The 24,880-nt window shown below is 41.4% G+C and overlaps 1 protein-coding gene and 1 long non-coding RNA gene across 6 annotated transcripts in view; one reads left to right on the forward strand and one right to left on the reverse strand.

The window, feature by feature from the left end:
• Nucleotides 1-17,762: 17,762 nt before the first annotated feature.
• Nucleotides 17,763-21,530, reverse strand: LOC139035206 (uncharacterized). Its single transcript, XR_011487814.1, has 2 exons — nt 21,275-21,530; nt 17,763-19,111 (listed from the first exon to the last, which is right to left on the reverse strand). It is a non-coding gene; the product is annotated as an uncharacterized lncRNA (long non-coding RNA).
• Nucleotides 21,531-21,588: 58 nt separating this feature from the next.
• Nucleotides 21,589-24,880, forward strand: part of TAX1BP1 (Tax1 binding protein 1) — an 85,166-nt gene continuing 81,874 nt past the window's right edge. For 3 of the 5 annotated variants that reach the window (XM_020869761.2, XM_070467825.1, XM_070467823.1), the window contains exon 1: nt 21,589-21,699. The gene's annotated coding sequence lies outside the window, so the exon portion shown is untranslated. Of the gene's footprint in view, nt 21,700-21,988; nt 22,095-24,880 lie in introns of those variants that run through there. The other 2 variants (XM_070467824.1, XM_020869762.2) reach the window with 2 other exon arrangements.

The raw sequence follows: 24,880 nt of genomic DNA on the forward strand, positions 1-24,880 counted from the left end.
GTGTCAGAAATGAAAATCAAAAACACACATTAAGACTTTTCCTTTAATAAGGAATGTTAACAACATGTGACCTTAGCTGTGTGACAAAGACAGTACTTGTACTGCAGTCTGCGGTGTCAGACTCATGCAGATAGTATTAAAAGTGTTCTGAAAAGGAAATTTCTTCATTATTTTTAATGATAAGTTTTAGACAAGAAAAATCTATAACTAAGCTTTCTTTCTTCCTAATGAAGATTTATAAATCACCCGGAAGATATAATCAATGTAAATAAGCTTGTCATTTAGACACTTTGGTTTTTTGGTTTATATTTATAATGAAAGTGTCTTTATCACATGAGCCAGCTAATTGCTAAATGTCTACCTTACTTTCATCAGATAAGACACAGTGTCAGTCATTGCTCTAGGCTACAAGGCAATTTTCTTACAAAATTAAAAATAGCTTTTGATAAACCAATTAAATAAGGCTGTGTGTGTTTATTAGTCGCTCAGTCATGTCCAACTCTTTGCCACCCCATGGACTGTAGCCCACCAGGCTCCTCTGTCCATGGAATTCTCCAGGCAAGAATACTGGAGCGGGTAGCCATTCCCTACTCCAGAAATAAGGCTGTGTGTATATGTAGATTATACACACCACTTGTATGGACTTCCCAGTTGGTGATAAATTGATGGACTTGTGCAACCAGCCCTGCTCAGCTCTCTAACTTTATAATGTAGCTCTGAGCCTAGGAAATGATAAACTCTGACATTCCCTGTCTCTATCTGCTCCTTAAGCTGCTTAAAACTGAGACCAACTACTTGTGTGCATTTGGAGAAACCCAAAGGGCCTGCATCTTTGAAGTCAGGGACATAGACCTCTTCATCCTGGTTATGTCTAGCACCTCAGAACTTGGCCTCAGAATAGTGCTTAATTGGCAATAGTTCCTATATTTATCACCTCAGTTATTAGAAACCAATAAAAGAAGGACCAAAGCCTGTGTATTCATGTGTATTTTTAAAGTTATATTTTAAAGAGCTGGACAGACATAATCAAATACAATATATTGTATTGGAACTTGGCTTGAAAAAAAGTAAAAAGAGGTAAAAAAGGCATTCTCGGGATGTTTGGGGAAATCTGAATGTGGCCAGATATATGAGGATACTGTGGAATTATTATTTTCCTAAGTGCTTAAAACTAACTTTCAAACATTCAGCAAAAAAATACAAACACACACACACACAAAGCAAACATAACAAAATATTACTAACTGGTGAATCTGGGTGAATGGTAAGCAAATATTCATTTTAGTATTCTTTTAACTTCACTATATGTCTGAAATTGTTCATAATAAACAGTTGGGAAGTTTTTTAAATTTCAGAAGAGTATTCCCTCAACACGTGAAATTAATGCTATATCAACTATATCTCAATTAAAAAAAATCACACATACACAAATACATCATCTGTCAGTGTTCTTGTTGTTCAGTTGCTAAGTTGTATCCTTGGCGACCCCAAGGACTGTAGCACAGCAGGCTTCTTTGTCCTTTACTATCTCCCTGAGTTTGCTCACACATGAGTCCATTGAGTTGGTGATGCCATCCAACCATCTCATCATTATCTGTCATCCCCTTCTCCTCATGCCCTTGATCTTTCCCAGCATCAGGGTCTTTTCCAATGAGTCAGCACCAAAGGTGGACAAAGTAGTGGCGTTTCAGCTTCAGCGCCAGTCCTCCCCATGAGTATTCAGGGTTGATTTCCTTTAGGATCAACTGATTTGACCTCTTGTATTCCAAGAGACTCTCAAGAATCTTCTCCGGCACCACAGTTCAAAAGCATCAATTCTTCAGAGTTCTGCCTTCTTTCTGGTTCAACTCTCGGATCCATACATGACTAATGGAAAAGCCATAGCTTTGACTGTACAGACCTTAGTTTCCAGTAAAGAAACCAACTCTGGCTAATTTAGGGAAAAGGTCTTTATGAAAAAGATAGTGGGTAGCTCACAGATTTGGGGATGGCTTGAAAATCATAGTGTCGCAGATGTCCTGTGAACTCCTCACTCAGTTTCCTTAGATCTCACAGCTGGTTCTGCCACTGATGCTGCAACGGCTGCCTTGTCTTCCTCTGGAGACGGAATGTAGCTGCCACTAAGCTGCTGCCTCTTCTGCGCCAGAATGGATTCTGTGAGTATCTGATTGGGGTAACCCATGCCCTGAGCACAAGGGAGTCTGAAAAAGCACAAATCTTCCATCTTAATGTCTATAATGGAGTGCTTGGACTGCTCCATTAGGTAAGGATTCTCCAGAAATAGTGAGTTGGTTCAGATATTGGTTGGTGAAGAACAATAACAAAAATCAATTGCTTCTGTAGCTGATATAGAAGTCTATGTTATTAAAGGTGAAAGCTACACTTCTTCCCAGTGTGTTAATCAGTCAGTTATGTCCAGCTTTTTGCAACCCCATGGACTGTAGCCCACCAGGCTTCTTTGTCCTGGGATTTCCCAGGCAAGTATACTTAAGTGGGTTGTCATTTCTTCCTCCTGGGAGTCTTCATGATTCAGGGATCGGACCTGGGTCTCCTGCATTGCAAGCAGATTCTTTACCATCTGAACCACCAGGGAAATTCACACTCCTTCCCAAAGGAAGTCACAATTTAATATGTTTGTAATAAGATACTGCATGCCCTGTGGAGCAGCCAAAATGATAATAATATCAACCTCTTGAGACATCCCTCATGCTCCAATGGTTAAGAATTCATCTGCCAATGCAGGGGACATGGGTTTGATCCCAGGTCCAGGAAGATCCCACATGCCATGGAGCAACTAAGCCCTCATGCCACAATGACTGAAGCCCACACACCTAGAGCTTGTGCTCCACAAAAGAAGTGACTGCAATGAGAAGCCTGAGCACAGCAACTAGAGAGTAGCTTGTGCTCTCTGCAACTAGAGAAAAAGATTGCACACAGCAACGAAGACCCAGCACAGACAAATAAATGTGTGTGCTCAGTCGCTCAGTTGTGTCCAAATCTATGTGATCCCTGTGGACCAGGCTGCCAGGCTCCTCTGTCCATGGAATTTTCCAGGCAAGAATACTGGAGTGGTTTGCCATTTCCTACTCCAGGGGATCTTCTCAACCCAGGGATCGAACCTGCATCTCTTACATATCCAGCATTGGCGGGTAGATTTTTTACCACTAGCTTCACCTTGGAAACCCTGCCAAATACATAAATACTAGAAAACCAGAAAACCTCTTAATTGAAAATATCTGAGAATTGAAGACTAAGCTGGAAAATCTTAGATTGTGGTGATCTTATCATGGGATCTTTCAGTGGACTGGTGGGGTTTAAGCGTACTCCATGCTGTGAGGAATGAATGGTCAGTGAAGAAGGGGAGATGCAAGGTTAATGAACACATATAGCTTGAATATTAGCTCAAAACTCAAGTCTGTAAAAAAAAGTGTTGATACATTCTACCAATTCAATTTCTATTTTGAACATATCAATGCCAGTTGTGTCAGGATTTTGGAAGATTAGTCAGTACTAAAACAGGGCAGGGGATATTTGGAGACTCAGGAAGGTTAGATGGACTGGTGGTTTCATCCACCTAGATATACCCTTCCACACTTTTCCAGCCCAGAGAAATCTATGTCTAGATTGGTGGAGGAAGATGCCACCTGATCTTCTGCCATTTTATTCCTCTGCTCCTTTTCAAGCCATTTTTCTCTGTGACTTAAATTGTCTTTCCAACTGGAGGCTTGACATTTTGAAAACAAATAGAGAAACCTTCTTTCTATATCCCTCCCCAAGGCAATAAAACTATAGATTTGATAGGAGGCAAGATTTGGGAAATTGGCAAGTTATAGAAGGAGAAAAATGGGTTTAAAAAATGGGTTAGCATCTCAAATATATTATCTTGTCACATAGATTGGCCTTTAAAGAAGTTAAATTGGGAAGGGAAAAGAGAAAATTGGGTGATGGCTGGGAGAAGATAGGGGTAAAATAAGATTCACCTGAAATGAGTGTAACTGTGATTTTAAAAGCACAGGAGGGTCCCTTATCTAAAGAATCTTCCCCATGGATGCATAAAAACCTACTATAACATGCTCATTTCTTCATGCTCGGAAGTTTTATTTTGAGAATCTCATACTTCGATTAGGAGAAGGCAATGGCAACCCACTCCAGTACTCTTGCCTAGAAAATCTCATGGACAGAGGAGCCTGGTAGGCTATAGTCCATGGGGTCGCGAAGAGTCGGACACGACTGAGCGACTGAGCGACTTCACTTTCACTTTTCACTTTCATGCATTGGAGAAGGAAATGGCAACCCACTCCAGTGTTCTTGCCTGGAGAATCCCAGGGACGGGGGAGCCTGGTGGGCTGCTACCTATGGGGTCGCACAGAGTTGGACACGACTGAAGCGACTTAGCAGCAGCAGCAGTAGCATACTTGGATTAAGTTTCTCATAGTCACAGAGATTAATTTATTGACAATCAGTTTCTTTTTTCCCCCTGATTAGACTGTTGCCTGAGGAGTGGGGGTTGTTGAGTCTAGGAAGGGTACATGAAAAGGTGGGGAAAGTATGGAAAAAGAAGGATTTAGGAAGGTGAATTTTGTTGACTATCAGTTTGTTAGAAGTTGCTACGTCACACAAACCAATCACAAAAATCAATTTTCACAATTTACTAATAAAATATAAATCACTTTCTAAAGATGCTCAGCCTAAATACTTAGCAATAATTTCTTTTTTTCGTTTTGTCCTCATGGCAGGATCAGCATGGCCATGGTCTCTTCTGGGAATAAAGTAATTTCTTTTGTCTAGGAAATTCAATGCTAAATAGCAATAAATCATCATTAATTGGATTCTACAATCTAAACTATATGTTACAGAAGAAATTCTAATGCTTATGCATAATTAACATCAAGTAGCAGTCCAAAATTGCAGTATAACAAAGAGATACATGGGGATAGCTGGTCAGAACTAAATTAACTCACTGAGGAAGTACTTACGGAGAAGGAAAAATGATGTAGGTCTATGAAACTAAAGGAAAGGTTATAATGGTTGCATCAACCTGTATCCAATCAGTAGAGAGAAACCAGAAAGTGATTTGAATAGAGAAAGTTTATTGTAAATAATTATTAACTATAATAGGGGATCATAGTAACTAAGCTAGTGAGGAGTAAGGAGAACTCTAACGATGCTAAGAATAGCAGATATAAGGAGCAGACACTATGCCCATGACTGAGATACATGTTCCAGCAGGAGGACTTTCAGGGCTGAAACCCAGACCTTGGAGAGGGCATGGCTATGTGTCGCTGAATGAAGAAGTCCCACAGAGAATCTCACAGAGAAGTTCCTGTGTTGCTGAGGAGGTAGAACTTGCTGGAAATTCACCCTCTGGAACTTGCCAGAGATTTACCTTCTGGACATCTATGTCAAACTTGCTGAAAACCTGCCCTCTTCTTCTTGCTGGAAATATGGCTTCTGGAACTTGCCAAAATCTGCATTCTAGGATCAGGGGAAAGTTATTCATGAAGAAGTATTTCACTGCAGGTACTCTACCTGCAAATTGCCCAGATAGGAACGCTGGGTGCTGCATGCTACCAGCTCCCATGCATTGCAGGAATCAACTGACAACACCCCCTGCACCACAGAAGCAGGACACTAAAGTCATATGATCTGAAAAAGCCTGCTGAGAGGGTATATGGGAACTAGGAAGCAGATTCCTTTCCTCCTATAATTCCCCTCTAGCACTTGTAGCTGACAAAGCTCAAATCATTCCAGCTGGCAATAGAAAAATATTGACAGGGCCTAATGAAACAGGCTGAGAAATAGCTGTGAAAAGAAGAGAAGTGAAAAGAAAAGGAGAAAAGGAAAGATATACCCATTTGAATGCAGAGTTCCAAAAAATAGCAAGGAGAGATAAGAAAGCCTTCCTCAGTGATCAATGCAAAGAAATAGAGGAAAACGATAGAATGGGAAAGATGAGAGATCTCTTCAAGAAAATTAGATATACCAAAGGAAAATTTCATGCAAGGATAGGCACAATAAAGGACAGAAATGGTATGGACCTAAGAGAAGCAGAAGATATTAAGAAGATGTGGCAAGAATACACAGAGGAACTATACAAAAAAGATCTTCACGACCCAGATAATCACGATAGTGTGATCACTCACCTAGAGCCAGACATCCTGCAATGTGAAGTCAAGTGGGCCTTAGGAAGCATCACTATGAAGAAAGCTAGTGGAGGTAATGGAATTCCAGTTGAGGTATTTCAAATCCTAAAAGATGATGCTGTGAAAGTGCTGAACTCAATATGCCAGCAAATTTGGAAAACTCATCAGTGGCCACAGGACTGAAAAAGGTCAGTTTTCACTCCAATCCCAAAGAAAGGCAATGCCAAGGAATGCTCAAACTACTGCACAATTGTACTCATCTCACACGCTAGTAACGTAATGTTCAAAATTCTCCAAGCCAGGCTTCAGCAATATGTGAACTGTGAACTTCCATATGTTCAAGCTGGATTTAGAAAAGGCAGAGGAACCAGAGATCCAATTGCCAACATCTGCAGGATAATCGAAAAAGCAGGAGAGCTCTAGAAACACATCTATTTCTGCTTTATTGACTATGCCAAAGCCTTTGACTGTGTGGATCACAATAAACTGTGGAAAATTCTGAAAGAGAAAGGAATACAGGACCACTTGACCTACCTCCTGAAAAATCTGTATACAGGTCAAGAAAAGACACTTAGAACTGGACATGGAACAACAGACTGGTGATCCAAATAGGGAAAGGTGTAAGTCAAGGCTGTATATTGTCATTCTGTCTATTTAACTTAATATGCAGAGTACATCGGAGAAGGCAATGGCACCCCACTCCATTACTCTTGCCTGGGAAATCCCATGGATGGAGGAGACTGGTAGGCTGTAGCCTATGGGGTTGCAAAGAATTGGTCATGACTGAACAACTTCACTTTCACTTTTCACTTTCATGCACTGGAGAAGGAAATGGCAACCCACTCCAGTGTTCTTGCCTGGAGAATCCCAGGGATGGGAGCCTGGTGGGCTGCCGTCTATGGGGTTGCACAGAGTCGGACATGACTGACGTGACTTAGCAGCAGGAGCAGCAGAGTACATAATGTGAAATGCCAGGCTGGATGAAGCAAAAGCTGGAATCAAGATTGCCTAGAGAAATATCAATAAACTCAGATAAACAGATGACACCACTCTTATGGCAGAAAGTGAAGAAGAACTAAAGAGCCTCGTGATGAAAGTGAAAGAGGAGAGTGAAAAACTGGCTTGTAGCTCAACATTCAGAAAACTAAGATCATGGCATCTGGTCGCATCACTTCATGGCAAATAGATGGGGAAACAATGGAAACACTGACAGACTATTTTTTTGGGCTCCAAAATCATTGCAGATGGTGACTACAGCCATGAAATTAAAAGACACTCCTTGGGAAAAAAGCTATGACAAACCTAGACAGCATATTAAAAAGCAGAGATATTAGTTTGCTAACAAAGGTCCGTATAGTCAAAGCTATGGTTTTTCCAGTAGTCATGTATGGGTATGAGAGTTGGAATATAAAGAAAGCTGAGCACCAAAGAATTGATGTTTTTGAACTGTGGTGTTGGAGAAGACTCTTAAGAGTTCCTTGGACTGCAAGGAGGTCAAACCAGTCAATCCTAAAGGAAATCAGTCTGAATATTCATTGGAAGGACTGATGTTGAAGCTGAAACTCCAATACTTTGGCCACCTGATGCAAAGACCTGACACACTGGAAAATGATCAACCCTGATGCTGGGATAGATTGAGGGCAGGAGGAGAGGGGACAACAGAGGATGAGCTGGTTGGATGGCATCACTGACTCAATAAACATGAGTTTGAGTAAGCTCTGGGAATTGGTGATGGACAGGGGAGCCTGGCATGCTGCAGTCCATGGCTTGGCAAAAAGTTGGACATAACTGAGCAATTAAACTGAACTGAACTGAGTGAAATAGTAGGGAAGGGGGAGGGACACAACCTAGAAAAGAATGACATACCCATAGGACATGATGAAAAGTGCTTAAAACCAAATAGGTCCAAGATGGAGCAAGATTTGACTTACATTAAGACCTTGAGCCTCATTATATGCTCAGTGTAACACATTCAGTCCAGTTCAGTTCAGTCACTCGGTCGTGTCCGACTCTTTGCAACCCCATGAACCACAGCATGCCAGGCCTCCCTGTCCATCACCAACTCTGGGAGTTTACTCAAACTATATCCATAGAGTTGGTGATGTCTCAAACTATATCCATAGAGTTGGTGATGTCATCCAACCATCTCACCCTCTGTCATCCCCTTCTCCTGCCTTCAATCTTTCCCAGCATCAGGGTCTTTTCCAATGAGTCAGCTCTTCGCATCAGGTGGCCAAAGTATTGGAGTTTCAGCTTCAACAATAGTCCTTCTAATGAACACCCAGGACTGATCTCCTTTAGGATGGACTGGTTGGATCTCCTTGCAGTCCAGGGGGCTCTCAAGAGTCTTCTCCAGCACCACAGTTCAAAAGCATCAATTCTTCGGTGCTCAACTTTCTTTGTACTCCAACTCTCATATCCATACATGACTACTGGAAACATACATACTGGAAACATACGTGACTATAGCCTTGACTAGATGGACCTTTGTTGGCAAATGTCTCTGCTTTTTAATATGATGCCTAGGTTTGTCATAACTTTCTTTCCAAGGGGTAAGCATCTTTTAATTTCATGGCTGCATTCACCATCTGCAGTGAATGCAGTGATTCACCATCACTAAACAAATAAAGTCTCTTACTGTTTCTACTGTTTCTCCATCTATGGGACCAGATGCCATGATCTTAGTTTTCTGAATGTTGAGCTACAAGCCAACTTTTTCACTCTCCTCTTTCACTTTCATCAAGAGGCTCTTTAGTTCTTCACTTTCTGCCATACGGGTGGTGTCATCTGCATATCTGAAGTTATTGATATTTCTCCTGTTAATCTTGATTCCAGTTTGTGCTTCTTTCAGCACAGCATTTGTCATGGTGTACATTGCATATAAGTTAAGTAAGCAGGGGGACAATATACAGCCTTGACATACTCCTTTCCCTATTTGGAACGTCTGTTGTTCCATGTCCAGTTCTAACTGTTGCCTCCTGACGTGCATACAGATTTCTCAAGAGGCAGGTCCGGTGGTCTGGTATTCCCATCTCTTTCAGAATTTTCCACAGTTTATTGTGATCCACACAGTCAAAGGCTTTGGCATAGTCAATAAAGCAGAAATAGATGTGTTTCTAGAGCTCTCCTGCTTTTTCGATTATCCAGTGTATGTTGGCAATTTGATCTCTGGTTCCTCTGACTTTTCTAAATCCAGCTTGAACATCTGGAAGTTCACGGTTCACATACTGTCGAAGCATGGCTTGGAGAATTTTGAGCATTACCTTACTAGCGTGTGAGAGGAGTGCAATCGTGCGGTAGTTTGAGCATTCTTTGGGATTGACTTTCTTTGGGATTGGAATGAAAACTGACCTTTTCCAGTCCTGTGGCCACTGCTGAGTTTTCCAAATTTGCTGGCATATTGAGTTCAGCACTTTCACAGCATCATCTTTTAGGATTTGAAATACCTCAACTGGAATTCCATTACCTCCACTAGCTTTCTTCATAGTGATGCTTCCTAAGGCCCACTTGACTTCACATTGCAGGATGTCTGGCTCTAGGTGAGTGATCACACTATCGTGATTATCTGGGTCGTGAAGATTGTTTTTGTACAGTTCTTCTGTATATTCTTGCCACATCTTTTTAATATCTTCTGCTTCTCTTAGGTCCATACCATTTCTGTCCTTCATTCCATTCCATCCTTGCATGAAATGTTCCCTTGGAATCTCTAATTTTCTTGAAGAGATCTCTCATCTTCCCATTCTATCATTTTCCTCTATTTCTTTGCATTGATCACTGAGGAAGGCTTTCTTATCTCTCCTTGCTTCTTTCGAACTCTGCATTCAAATGGGTATATCTTTCCTTTTCTCCTTTTCTTTTCACTTCTCTTCTTTTCACAGCTATTTGTAAGGCCTCCTCAGACAGTCATTTTGCTTTTTTTGCATTTCTTTTTCTTGGGGTTGGTGTTGATCCCTGTCTCCTGTACAATGTCACGAACCTCCGTCCATAGTTCATCAGGCACTCTATCTATCAGATCTAGTCCCTTAAATCTATTTCTCACTTCCACTGTATAATCATAAGGGATTTGATTTAGGTCATACCTGAATGGTCTAGTGGTTTTCCCCACTTTCTTCAACTTAAGTCTTAATTTGGCAATAAGGAGTTGATGATCTTAGCCACAGTCAGCTCCTGGTCTTGTTTTTGCTGACTGTATATAGCTTCTCCATCTTTGGCTGCAAAGAATATAACCAATCTTATTTCAGTGTTGACCATCTGGTGATGTCCATGTGTAGAGTCTTCTCTTGTGTTGTTGGAAGAGGGTGTTTGCTATGACTAGTGTGTTCTCTTGGCAAAACTCTGTTAACCTTTGCCGTGCTTCATTCCGTACTCCAAGGCCAAATTTGCCTGTTACTCTATGTGTTTCTTGACTTCCTACTTTTGCATTCCAGTCCCCTATAATGAAAAGGACATCTTTTTTTGGTGTTAGTTCTAAAAGGCCTTGTAGGTCTTCAGAGAACCATTCAACTTCAGCTTCTTCAGCGTTACTGGTTAGGGCATAGACTTGGATTACCGTGATATTGAATGGTTTGCCTTGGAAATGAACGGAGATCATTCAGTCGTTTTTGAGATTGCATCCAAGTACTGCATTTCAGACTCCTTTATTGAGTATTATGGCTACTCCATTTCTTCTAAGGGATTCCTGCCCACAGTAGTAGATATAATCGTCATCTGAGTTAAATTCACCCATTCTAGTCCATCTTAGTTCGCTGATTCTTAGAATGTTGACGTTCACTCTTGCCATTTCCTGTTTCATCACTTCCAATTTCCATGGACCTAACATTCCAGGTTCCTATGCAATATTGCTCTTTACAGCATCAAATATTGATTCTATCACCAGTCACATCCAAAACTGGGTGTTGTTTTTGCTTTGGCTCCATCCCTTCATTCTTTCTCAAGTTATTTTTCCACTGATCTCCAGTAGCATATTGGGCACCTACAGACCTGGGGAGTTCATCTTTCAGTGTCCTATCTTTTTGCCTTTTCATACTGTTCATGGGGTTCTCAAGGCAGGAATACTGAAGTGGTTTGCCATTCCCTTCTCCAGTGGAACACATTCTGTCAGACCTCTCCACCATGACCTGTCCATCTTGGGCGGCCCCACATGGCATGGCTGCGTGGTGCAGGAGCTAATGTAATACATTAGCATAAGCTAAATGACCTAATCAATAGCACCTTGACAGTTGGAGGACAACCATCAATAATCAAAAAGTGAGCCATGGCTCAATTCCTGGAAATCTCTGCCTCCTTCCCCAAAATAGTTGGAATAATCATCCCACTCAGTAGTCTACAAAATTATCCAGCCCCAAAAAACTAACTATCCCATATTTCAGGGTCTCTTGCCTTCTGAGATGGCCCACAGTCTGTCTGTGGAGTATGTTTCTTTCTAAATAAGTCTGCTTCTTATCTATCACTTTATCTCTCACCGATTTCTTTTTGTGATGAGACATAAAGAACTGGGGTTCATTAAGTCCTGAGACCAGTTGTGGAATCTCAATTAAAGGACCATGGGTTCAAGTCCCAGTTGGGATTTTGGCTGGGTTCAAGTCCCCAGCCACAGGTTCAAGTCCCATCTGAGGTGCATGGTTTCACAAGTGCATGTTCACAAAGCAGGTAAAAGGGCAAATTTAGAATCAAGAGGCAATGAATTGATAATTTACACAGTAACAATCTCCAAATTCCATCCTCTACCCCAATTTTTAGGCCTCTCAAACATGTTTTATGAAGCAGGCTAGGTATCAATCACGTAAATAGCCAAACTCTTCAATCGCAGGCAAAATTCAAATTCCTTTTCATGGATCTCTTGAGGTATAGCCAAATCACGGGATGTGAGCAGACACCAGGTTAGAATCCATGGAACATGCATAAATATTATGGTGGACTTGCCTGTCTGGAGCACATTATGCACACTATAATGTTAATGCAACTTTTTTGGTGTGATGAAGCAGCATTCAGAACAAGTGGCATATAGGATAGGTGGGAAATGATGGAGTCACATATAAACAATTCTTTTTAGTGAAATATTTGGCTGTGGAGGTGGACAAAAAGGCTATAGTTGGAGGGCAATGGGAAGCTGGGGAATTAAGAACAATTTTCCAGGTGGCACTAGTGGTAAAGAACCTGCTTGCCAATGCCGGAGAGGTAAGAAGTGCATGTTCAATCCCTGGGTCAGGAAGATCCCTTGGAGGAGGGCATGGCAACCCACTCCAGTATTCTTGCCTGGAGAATCCCATGGACAGAGGAGCCTGGTGGGCTACAGTCCATAGAGTTGCAAAGAGTCAGAAAGAACTGAAGCGACTTAGTATGCATACACACAGGTGCATTATAGAGCCTTCAGCAAATGGAAAAGACAAGGGAAAAGATCCAGTGGAGATAGAGAGCTAGGTTATAAGAGAGATAATATAGAGTTCCTGAGAAGGCAGGAGGGGACAGGATCTGTGGAACTGAAAACACATTTCAGCCTAAAACTTTGATTAAGACTTTGCTAAAATTAAAATTTTATAAGATGATCTTAGTAACATTTTATTAATGGGTAAATAACTAATACTTAATAAAATAACTTTATTGATTTTAATTATCATTGCTGTGTAAAGTGACTCAAAAAAATAAAAGTATGTGATGAAAAACACAGAGAAATGGGCCTTGTTGACATAAGCACCTTAAGAATTCAAAGTATTGTGCTGACAATTCCTTTTCTCAGTAAGATAAGGAAGAAGGGTTAGAGATTATTTACATACCAGTGACCTCTCTCTTGCACAAGGAACAAAGCTTACTGTTTGGAGCCAGATGGGGCAAAGGTCTTACTAAAGTATAAACCTCTGCAGGCTCTGTTCTTTAATATCATAAATTTTATAGTTTCTCAATATCATAAACTACATAGTTTCTCTTTTTGATAGTGCAAGAAACTTCTCAAAACACTCAATTTTAACTTCAAAGGGTTTGCTTAGTATTCCCAGACAAAACTTTTAGTGGTAAAGTAAATGATGACCACAGAGTCTATAAATGTGTTTGTTTGGGGAAATTGCTCTTAAATCTGCAAGATGAAAAATCAAGGGTGTTTAGAGTATTGGAAAAAAATGTTAATGAAATGATAGTCCACAGACTCTGAGTTGGATAATGAGGGAAGTATTAAAAGGAGAAAGCATAAAGAGATCCTGAAAAAGTGAAAGTGAAGTCACTCAGTCATGTCCAACTCTTTGCGACCCCATGCACTGTAGCCTACCAGGTTTCTCTGTCCATGGGATTTTCCAGGCAAGAGTGCTGGGGTGAGTTGCCATTTCCTTCTTCAGGAGATCTTCCCAACCCAGGGATCAAACCCAGGTCTCCCGCATTGTAGGCAGACACTTTACCATCTGAGCCACCAGGGAGATCTTGAAGTCTTTGAAAAATAGTTACAGTGGCTATATTTGTATAAGCGAGTTAGAGGAATAGGAAGTTGTCATCAGAGAGCAGGATGCTTGGTCATGAAGGTGAAAGAATGGGTGATGATAAGGCCCAAGGTCTGAGCACAGAAATAGGTATCTGGACTAGAGTGGAGGAGATTATTGGAGATGAGGGATTCAAGAAATTTTAAGGTCAAGATCTTACCCTTTTAATTTTAATCTCATCCAAATAAACAGATGAGCTTGGAATAGAAAGGGAGGCTGTGCTCTTGGTAGCAATCTTCAGTGAATGAGGTAGAGTGACTTGGAGATCAGCATGAAACTGTTTGCAACTCTGAAGTGGTTTGCCATTCTCTTCTCCAGTAGACCACATTTTGTCAGAACTCTCCACCATGATCCATCTGTCTTAGGTGGCCCTACATGGCATGGCTCATAGTTTCATTGAGTTAGATAAGGCTGTGGTCCATGTGATCAGATTGGTTAGTTTTCTGTGACTGTGGTTTTCAGTCTGCCCTCTGATGGAGAAGGATAAGAGGTTTATGGAAGCTTCCAGATGGGAGAGACTGACTGAGGGGCAAATTGGGTCTTGTTCTGATGGGCAGGGCCATGCTCAGTAAATCTTTAATCCAATTTTCTGTTGATGGGTGGAGCTATTTACTGGGGCCAAACTATGGTGGAGGTAATGAGGATAATGGCAACCTCTTTCAAAAGATCCCATGCATACACTGCTACACTCACTGCCCCCAACCCTGCAGCAGGCCATCACCGACCCACCCCTCCGCTGGAGACTCCCAGGCAAGTCTGGGTCAGTCTCTTGTGGGTCACTGCTCCTTTCTCCTGGGTCCCGGTGAACACAAGGTTCTGTTTGTGCCCTCCAAGAATCTATTTCCCAGTCCTGTGTAAGTTCTGGCAGCTCTATGGTGGGGCTAATGGTGATCTCCTCCAAGAGGGCTTATGCCATACCCAAGTCTGGTGCACCCAGAGCCCCTGTCCCTGTGGCAGCCCACTGCTGACCTGTACCTCACAGGAGATGCTCAGACACACTTCTGTCTCAGTCTCTGTGGGGTCCCTAGATCCTGGTGCGCACAAGGTTTGTTTGAGTCCTCTGAGCCTCTCTGGCGGGAACGGGGCTTAATTCTAAAGGAGAATTCGCCCCTCCTACCGTCTTGCTGGGGCTTCCCCTTTGCCCATGGGCATGGGGTATCTTCCCACAACCACTCCAGTGAAGTGCAGAGGCCGCTCTAGCGCCTACCATATTGCTGGTGTTTCTCTGACCTTGGACGTGGGGTATCTCCTCACGGCTGCTCCAGTGCTGCTCAGCTGCCACTCCAGCTGTGAAAAGAAGAGAAGCAAAGAGCAAAGGAGGAAAGGAAAGATATACCCCTTTGGATGCAGAGTTCCAAAGAATAGCAAGGAGAGATAAGAAAGCCTTCCTCAGTGATCAATGCAAAGAAATAGAGGAAAACAATAGAATGGGAAAGATGAGAGATCTCTTCAAGAAAATTAGAGATACCAAGGGAACATTTCATGCAAGGATGGGCACAATAAAGGACAGAAATGGCATGGACCTAACGGAAGCAGAAGATATTAAGAAGATGTGGCAAGAATACACAGAGGAACTATACAAAAAAGACCTTCATGACCCAGATAATCACGATAGTGTGATCACTCACCTAGAGCCAGACATCCTGCAATGTGAAGTCAAGTGGGCCTTAGGAAGCATCACTATGAAGAAAGCTAGTGGAGGTAATGGAATTCCAGTTGAGGTATTTCAAATCCTAAAAGACGATGCTGTGAAAGTGCTGAACTCAATATGCCAGCAAATTTGGAAAACTCAGCAGTGGCCCCAGGACTGGAAAAGGTCAGTTTTCATTCCAATACCTAAGAAAGGCAATGCCAAGGAATGTTCAAACTACCACACAGTTGCACTCCTCTCACACGCTAGTAAAGTAATGCTCAAAATTCTCCAAGCCAGGCTTCAGCAGTACGTGAACCATGGATTTCCAGATGTTCAAGCTGGATTTAGAAAAGGCAGAGGAACCAGAGATCAAATTTCCAACATCCGTTGGATCATTGAAAAAGCAAGAGAGTTCCAGAAAAACATCTACTTCTGCTTTATTGACTAGGCCTAAGCCTTTGTATGGATCACAATAAACTGTGGAAAATTCTGAAAGAGATGGGAATACCAGACCACCTGACCTGCCTCTTGAGAAATCTGTATGCAAGTCAGGAAGCAACCGTTAGCACTGGACATGAAACAAGAGACTGGTTCCAAATAGGGGAAGGAGTACATCAAGGCTGTATGTTGTCCCCCTGCTTATTTAACTTCTATGCAGAGTACATCATGACAAATTCTGGGCTGGATGAAGCACAGGCTGGAATCAAGGTTGCCAGGAGAAATATCAATAACCTCAGGTATGCAGATGATACCACCCTTATAGCAGAAAGTGAAGAAGAACTAAAGAGCCTCTTGATGAAAGTGAAAGAGGAGAGTGAAAAAGTTGGCTTGTAGCTCAACATTCAGAAGACTAAGATCAGGCATCTGGTCCCATCACTTCAAGGCAAATAGATAGGGAAACAGTGAGAGACTTTATTTTTGGGGGCTCCAAAATCACTGCAGATGGTGACTATAGTCATGAAATTAAAAGACACTTACTCTTTGGAAGAAAAGTTATGACTACCCTAGACAGCATATTAAAAAGCGGAGACATTACTTTGCCAACAAAGGTCTGTCTAGTCAAGGCTATGGTTTTTTCCAGTAGTCGTATATGGATATGAGTGTTGGAGTATAAAGAAAGCTGAGTGCTGATGAATTGATGCTTTTGAACTGTGGTGTTGGAGAAGACTTTTGAGAGTCCCTCAGACTGGAAGGAGATCCAATCAGTCCATCCTAAAGGAAATCAGCCCAGAATATTCATTGGAAGGACTGATGCTAAAGCTGAAACTCCAGTATTTTGGCCACCTGATGCAAAGAACTGACTCACTGGAAAAGACCCTGATGCTGGGCAAGATTGAGGGCAGGAGGAGAAGGGGACGACAGAGGATGAGTTGGTTGGATGGCATCACTGACCCAATGGACATGAGTTTGAGTAGGTTCTGGAAGTTGGTGATGGACAGGATGCTTGACGTGCTGCAGTCCATGGGGTCACAAAAAGTCAGACATGACTGAACAACTGAACTGAACTGAACTGAGCTGAAGAAACCATTTACCTTACATTGGGACTTAAACTAATGTGCTATGACTGTCTGTTAGTCACTCAGTCGTGTCCAACTCTACGTGACCCCATGGACTGTAGCCCGCCAGGCTCCTCTGTCTGTGGAATTCTCCAGGCAAGAATATTAGAATGGGTTGCTATTCTCTTCTCCAGGTATTTTCCCAACCCAGGGATTGAAGCTGGGTCTCCTGCATTGCAGGCATATTCTTTACCATCTGAACCACCAGGACTGGGGCCCAGCCAAAAACCCTGCTTGGGAGTTGAACTGATGTGGCTGGAACTTGAACCCAGTCAAAACTGAGTTCTTCCAACTCAGGTCTTCCAATTGAGATGACAGACCTTGTTTTAGGACCTAATGAATCTCATGTTCTTGATGTCTCATTGCAGAAAGAATTCAATGAGAGACAAAGTATTAGGTAAGAATGTGGGTTTACTCAGAGAGACATACTCTCCACAGACGAGTGTGGGGCATTGCAGAAGGCCAGCGCAGCCTCTACATGTCCTCGTGGAGTTAGCTTTTACAGGCTGGGTAATTTCATAGGCTAATGAGTAGGAGAATTTCTCCAAACATTTTCAGGAAGAGGGGGAGATTTCCAGGAATTGAGTCACAGCAGACTTTCTGATCTTTGATGGTCAGTCTTGGAAGTGTCATGGCACCTCTGGGTGTATCACTTCGCTTGCTCATCTGTTACAGTGAGCATATAGTGACAATCAAGGTCAGGTTGAAGTTGGCTTGTCTGTCATCTTGGACCCATTTGATTCTAATCAGTTTATGTTGTGTCCTTGGGCTATGTCATGCTTTCCAAGATTGTGCCTTGCCCCCTTCCCTCCTGTTTCAAGCAGACAACAGCAACAACAATGGGAGAGGGGTTTTAACTGGTTGGCATGCGACTCAAAGTTGGGAGAGTAATGATAGGTAAACTATAAGGAGTGAGAAAATATCAACTATCTCCTAGCATAGGGTAAGAGGAAGTACACCACTCTACTTTAGTGTTTGAATTTTCTGTTTATCCAAAATATACCATTGTCCAAATCTTGTCTTTAAAAGCACTTTTTTAAACAAAGGTTTACAGATCTATTAGTTTTTTAAGGAAAGGATAGTGTCTAGCAATGGGTACCTTTAATACCAACATAAGCCATTGTTTCAAAGATGAAGACAATTCATTTTACATGCTTTCAAAACCAATAATGACACTTCTATAACACACCTATGTGAATTTATTCATTTCTAATTTTCAATCCATGTTCAGTTCAGTTCAGTCCAGTCACTCAGTTGTGTCCGACTCTTTGCGACCCCATGAATCGCAGCACGCCATGCCTCCCTGTCCATCACCAACTCCCGGAGTTTACTCAAACTCATGTCCATCAAGTTGGTGATGCCATCCAGCCATCTCATCCTCTGTTGTCCCCTTCTCCTCCTGCCCACAATTCCTCCCAGCATCAGGGTCTTTTCCAATGAGTCAACTCTTCACATGAGGTGGCCAAAGCATTGGAGTTTCAGCTTCAGCATCAGTCCTTCCAATGAACACCCAGGACTGATCTCCTTTAGGAAGGACTGATTGGATCTCATTGCAGTCCAAGGGACTCTCAAGAGTCTTCTCCAACACCACAGTTCAAAAGCATCAATTCTTTGGTGCTCAGCTTTCTTCACAGTCCAACTCTCACATCCATACAAAAACCATAGCCTTGACTAGACGGACCTTTGTTGGCAAAGTAATGTCTCTGCTTTTTAATATGCTACCTAGGTTGGTCATAACTTTCCTTCCAAGGAGTAATTATCTTTTAATTTCATGGCTGCAATCACCATCTGCAGTGATTTTGGAGCCCCCAAAAATAAAGTCTGACACTGTTTCCACTGTTTTCCCATCTATTTCCCATGAAGTGATGGGAACAGATGCCATGATCTTAGTTTTCCTAATGTTGAGCTGTAAGCCAACTCTCCTCTTTCACTTCCATCAAGAGGCTTTTTAGTTCCTCTTCACTTTCTGCCATAAGGGTGGTGTTGTCTGCATACCTGAGGTTATTGATATTTCTCCCAGCAATCTTGCTTACAGGTTGTGCTTCTTCCAGCCCAGCATTTCTCATGATGTACTCTGCACATAAGTTAAATAAGCAGGGTGACAATATACAGCCTTGACGTACTCCTTTTCCTATTTGGAACCAGTCTGTTGTTCCATGTCCAGTTCTAACTGTTGCTTCCTGACTTGCATACAGATTTCTCAAGAGGCAGGTCAGGTAGTCTGGTATTCCCATCTCTTTCAGAATTTTCCACAGTTTATTGTGATCCACACAGTCAAAGGCTTTAGCATAGTCAGTTTTCTGAAGCCACATTCCCCTGCAAAATGAGGATAAAAATTTACAGGGTTGCTGTGAGGAATGGAGACAACCTAAGGACCTATGCAGTGACTAGAAAGCACTGTGTACCCCACAGACAGGAATTATTATAATTTGTGAACAACCCTTTCCTACCTGACCCCTCTGCCCAGGCCCTTATATCCTGACTTGAAGTTTTCTTCCATGTCTTCCACAAAACCGTACTTAATAGTCTAGACCTATCTCTACCAGAAGCAGCGTATTGTTTAACACAAGGCTCAAATGAGTTCTAACAACTCTGAATATCTTATTTTATACTTTTTTATACTATATTTTATACTTTTGTCATCTACATTTTCATGGATTTATTTTCTTCCCTTTGCTATCATAAGTTCTAATAGAGGAACAGTGTCTTTTAGATATTTCCCAGTCAAAACACAGGTTAGGTGGTTAGTGCTAGGTTAGCACAACTGCTTTAAAAGTGCTTGAAATTGTAATTGCTCCAGAAACATCACGGGGTGCTGAGGGAGTTTCTTTCCAATAGTTCTTTGAATAGGTTTACAATCCCGCATTCACTATTTTGTAATGCTTTTTGGAAAGCTCTTTGCTTTGAAAATCAAATGTTTTCTTAACATTTGGTGGCAAAACCTATCCTGACCTGAATTCATTTGTCAATAACACTTGACTTGAACTCATGATGGCAAAGTGGCAAAACCTGATCTGAAGACTATACATTCTATTTTCCTGCTTAGTGGTGTCGTATTCATAATTTGTTCTGAAAAAAAAAATTAACTTGATTATAGAGTGCTGCCCCACACCTTATGGGATATTATGTAACACAGGTACATTTCTCTAAGATCTGAAAAATTCTGAATTCTGAACTCTATCTGGCCCAAATCCTTTTATGAAGGGACTGTGGATCCATACATCCCTTTTATCCCTTGTACACTGTTATACATACAATAGGCTAATTTTTAAAAATTCGGTTAAATACTGAAGGGACATATATTTCTCCTGCTGGGAGAAACACTGTCTTAAAATTCTTGGGATCATTATTAATGGGATTAAAGCAAGTTAAAGTTGCTGAACTAATACCTTCAAGGGGAAAATAAGGTTTAAAAATTCAAGAAATTATGAAAAATAACAAATTAAAAATACACACACAAAAGTACTTTCCAATATGGCTTTTATTAAAGGTGGGAATACTGTTTTTCTGACTTCATTAACTTATAATTGGTGGTAATACATGCAAATAAGTCATGTGATTAAAAAATATGGAGTGATACTTCTGAAAAATTACATTAAGTTCACTGTATTTACATTTCTTTAAAATTATTTTTTACATTTCTTAAGAGACACAGACTACTACTTGAAGGTTGCTACCAGTAATGCCAGTGAATACTGAAATTATCACAACATTTTCATCTTCAAAAAGAGATTGGTACTTATCTGTAAAGATTCTTCTGAAATCTGTGATCAAGTGTGATATACAGAACCATACCAAGTTCAAAAATTTCAATATTTAGGAAACAAATCAGTCGGCAGATAATCAGACATTATCTGATTATTATGTGGAAGTAAAGGATACTGAAGATTTTGTATCTCGTGAATTTAGGAGATGCTTCAACATTTGACTTGATCTCATTTACTATCCCTTCTTCACTGGTGATGTTGCAAATTTTATCAAGAGCTTTACAGCAATGCAGGAATATAAGGAATTAGAACAGAATGCACTTGCTTCCGTGGAGTTAGGATTTAAACTGAATACTCTTAAGGCGGTAAACTACATAACAAAGTGACTTTAGAAATTACAACTGAACAGAGAATACAGGGCTACCTACATTCACGCACAGAGACTAACAGGTAACAAAAGCAGTTAACTCATAGAACTAGGTCACTGCTGGAACAAGAGGAAATAGAATCATAGAGAAGTAGAACTGAAAATCTCCTAGGAGAAACCGAAATTTCAGAGAACAAAATTCCTTAGTTAAGCAAGCACCGGACTGGTCTACCACCAGGAGTTGTGAAAACGCCCAGGAGTGAGGGGCTGCAGCAGCCCCAGGCGCGTGATCCTCCTTTGCTTCTACGACTGTCCACTTTCCGAGCCACAGAATAACTGGGTTCGCTTAGATTTATAAACATCCAGGGAATGACACGGCACCAGTCCCTATATCTTTGGACTAACCTTTCCACTTAACTGGTAAGTTACGTCAAAAATGCATTATCTAAACGGATCCTGTTTGGCTGCCACAGGTATCTGAGAGAAAGCGGCGAAGAGGAAGAAAGTGGAGGAATAGCCGAGACCAGGGAACAGGCCGTTTCGGGTTTATTAGGGTCGAGGAGTCCACCGTCCGCAGCTACGGTGGTTAACGGCCGGGCGCTACCAGATTGACACTTCAGCGGTTAGGCCCGACCGACTCCTCGCGACGTCGGCGGCGGAAGGGGCGGGTCCATGGGAGGAAGTGACGTGTCACCGGCTTTTGGCCGTGTGGGGAGGTGTAGCCGGTCGGTAGAGGGAGGCTGTGGTGGCGGAAGAGGTTCGGCGGCTGATGGCGACTGAAGCTCTGAAACCTCTTTAACACACCCCACTTCCCGGGAGTTCCTCACTCGGTAAGCGCCTTTCCCAGCCCGCCCTAGGGCCTTGCGTGGGGCGGACGTCCCCTGGAGCTCTGTCGGGGCTCGTGATACGCCCCTCAGTTCTGGAGTCTAGGGGCCTGACTAGTCTCGGGAATGGTCTCCGTGGTGACGATGCTGCCGAATGACGATGCTTTCCTTCTCGAGGACAAATCTTTCCTCCCGGACTGTGATTGTGACGGGAGTGTGGACAGCTTTGGTTATCAAAGGAGTTGGAAAAAGCGACGGGTGGCCGCCCCACAGGGCGGCGAGGCCCTGGGATAGGCCTTGGCGGTTTAGAGGAGCCGTGTGGGATGTGGGCCCTTTGGCTGGGGACGAGTAGTTAGAGACCCCCGGAAAAGAAAGTGCTTTGCCGGAGGCTCTACTCTTGGGTGAGTGCTTCGTTGGTAGCGTCTGGGCTGCTGGGGTAGGTAAGCTTAGGAAAACATCTAGGTCTTGTCGAAATGGGACACTCAGGTTCGCCCGTGCGGAGTGAAACCCAAGTGTTTTGGTTGAGTCGCCAGTAGATTAGGAGGCGGGGACTCCGTGCGCCGCGGGCCGTGGGCGGAGTTAGCTGTTTGTGCTAGATCTCCAACATCACCTGGGCTGTAGAGTTAGTGAACGCTTTTCTTGTCTGCTTATAAATAAATGACTGTCACGCCTTGTGCTCGAGGGGATCTTAAATTTTAGTAGAGGAGAGTCCTGTTTGTCTTTGCTTAGGCAACTTGTCCTGATTTCACAACACTCCCAACACCCCGGAGGTCCGCAGGTTGTGGACAAGTCCCGACAGGCGCTCGTCATTCTGGGGAATCTTTGCTAAGAGATTAGTATGCGTGTGTGTGTTAAACATATTACCTTATTGGTAATCATTTTGTTTGAGAACGCCGTGACATTTGATTTTCTACGTATATTTTAGGTTTTACAAAGTAATTATGAATCGCTTTTGTGTCAGGGGCAGGAAAACTTAGTTTTCAACTCTCGTTAGTTGTAGAATAGCTGCATGGCAGGAATTACTAATTGTAATTTTGGAGCCCAATTCCAAAAGCGTTTCAAGAGATTATTTGAGTAACATGTAATCTTAAAGTGGGCTATTCGGGTATGGAAAGGGGCCTTCGTTTTGTTCTTATCAAGGATAAAGTTGATTTCTTGAAAGAATGCTTGATTACGTTTTCTAGTCATTCCATTGTTAAATTGCACACCCCTGTTTATACAATTATGGCTGCAGCTATTTGCATAGAATTAACTGGTAAATATCCTTTACTTAACAAAATAACAGGTATTTTGGAATTCTTAAGTTTCGACCTTTTTTAATGATGTTAAATATTTTTGAAAGGTCTTAACCATGTTCCCTTTTTACTGCTTTGGGGGCATTGCCTCACATGTGAAGTTTATTGGATTGCATTCTTTTGGAATTTCTATATTACTAGGTAAAATTTTGGCTGTATCCACCTCTGGCCTTTTAAAGTTTAGTTTGTCTCAAACTCTTACAGGAAGGTAAAGATTCCCTCCCCTCTAATATAATAAAAAGTCAGTTTCACAGCTTTTTAGAAACCTTATTTAAAACAAAAGTAAGTGGTGTGCATGACACCTGGCAGAGTGTAATGAATAGTGGTACTCAGCTGTAAGAGTTCTGGAGATTGGGAGGACTGTTAAGTGTGTAAACTGACAAATTGGTGGATTTGCTTCTGCCTTCCAGAAGGATCGCTGATAATTCTTTTCTGGTCTGTAAGCCAGCTGATAGTCTTTGAGCAGAAATGTGAGTAATTGGAAGCAGTTAGAATATTAGCTGTAGTTTTTCCCTTCAGATACTCAGTTTCTTCCAGAACTGTTCGGAGATAAGTTTGAAAGTTCATATATAATTAACAGAAAATAAAAAAAAAATTTTTTTACTGAGTATTTCAACCACTGTGTGTAATGTGTTTTTATTGAAAAGGTCATATGTGAGTTTTTATTACTAGTCTTTGTCTACTTTGGTTTTACTAACTTTTATTATGGAAATTTTCAAAATACCCAAAAAGAGAAGAGTTTAAGGACTCACTATTTTGCTAATCTTGGTTTATCACCCCTGGAGTTTTTTAAGGCAAATCGTGGACATCAGGATATTTCACCTATAATTTATCATCTTTAACTGGTAAGGACTTTGAAAAAAATACAATCACCATAATAATAGTATCACCTAGAATAAAATTATCTTATCTCTTTTTGAATTCTAAGTGTTAGAATTAGCAAATTATATAAAATATCCAAATTAGAAAGTTTTAAGTTTCTGTACATTTAATGCACAGAAATTCTTGAATTAGCAAATTATATAAATATCCAAATTAGAAAGTTTTAAGTTTCTGTACATTTAATGCACAGAAATTCTTGAATTAGCAAATTATATAAAAGATCCAAATTAGAAAGTTTTAAGTTTCTGTTACATTTAATGCACAGAAATTCTTAGTATGGTCAACTTCCTACTTCATTTGATTAAGGTTTACACATTTTGGGCTAGTTAAGTAAAATGAGTATCAGAAGTCACTGGAAAAATGCTACCAGAAAAGCCATATCAGGCTTGACCTTGAAAAAGTTGCAAGAGGAAGAAATGAACAATGAAATTCCCCCGCCCTCAATTTATTTTAGCTTACCTGAAGGCCCACTGCATATTGTCTGTTATTCCTTAGATATTGATGAGTCCTCAAAAATAACAAAAATTGGATTTTAGACCAAAGACTTAACAGAGTAAAGTTTACAGCATAACATGTAAAAGGAACCCTAGAGATGTTAGTGAATAAAGTAGAAAACAGGGAAGAGGGCACTGCAGACAGCACGTAAAAGTATTTCAGACTTTGTTTCCCAGCCAGATATGTCTGTCTGCTTTTTTTTGTTGTTGTTGAACTGTTCTCATGTATTTTTTATTTTTTACTTATGTAACTTTGGTTTATTACATTAATTTCATGTGTATAACATATTTCTAACTCTGTATATACTACAACATGTTTACCACCAAAAATATAGTTTCCATCTGCCAGCATACAGTTGATCCCCTTTGCTCTTTCTGTCGCCCTTACTCTTGTTCTTGCTAAGTCCGGTTTGGTTTATTTATTTATTTTTTGTTTGCCATGTTTCTATAGGTGTACTTTATAGAGAATGGGAAACAAAATTTAATATGGTAGAGCTACTCCTACTTTTGTGGTAG

Source organism: Odocoileus virginianus, chromosome 1 (genome assembly GCF_023699985.2).
Source record: "Odocoileus virginianus isolate 20LAN1187 ecotype Illinois chromosome 1, Ovbor_1.2, whole genome shotgun sequence".
Classification (NCBI taxonomy): Eukaryota; Metazoa; Chordata; class Mammalia; order Artiodactyla; family Cervidae; genus Odocoileus; species Odocoileus virginianus.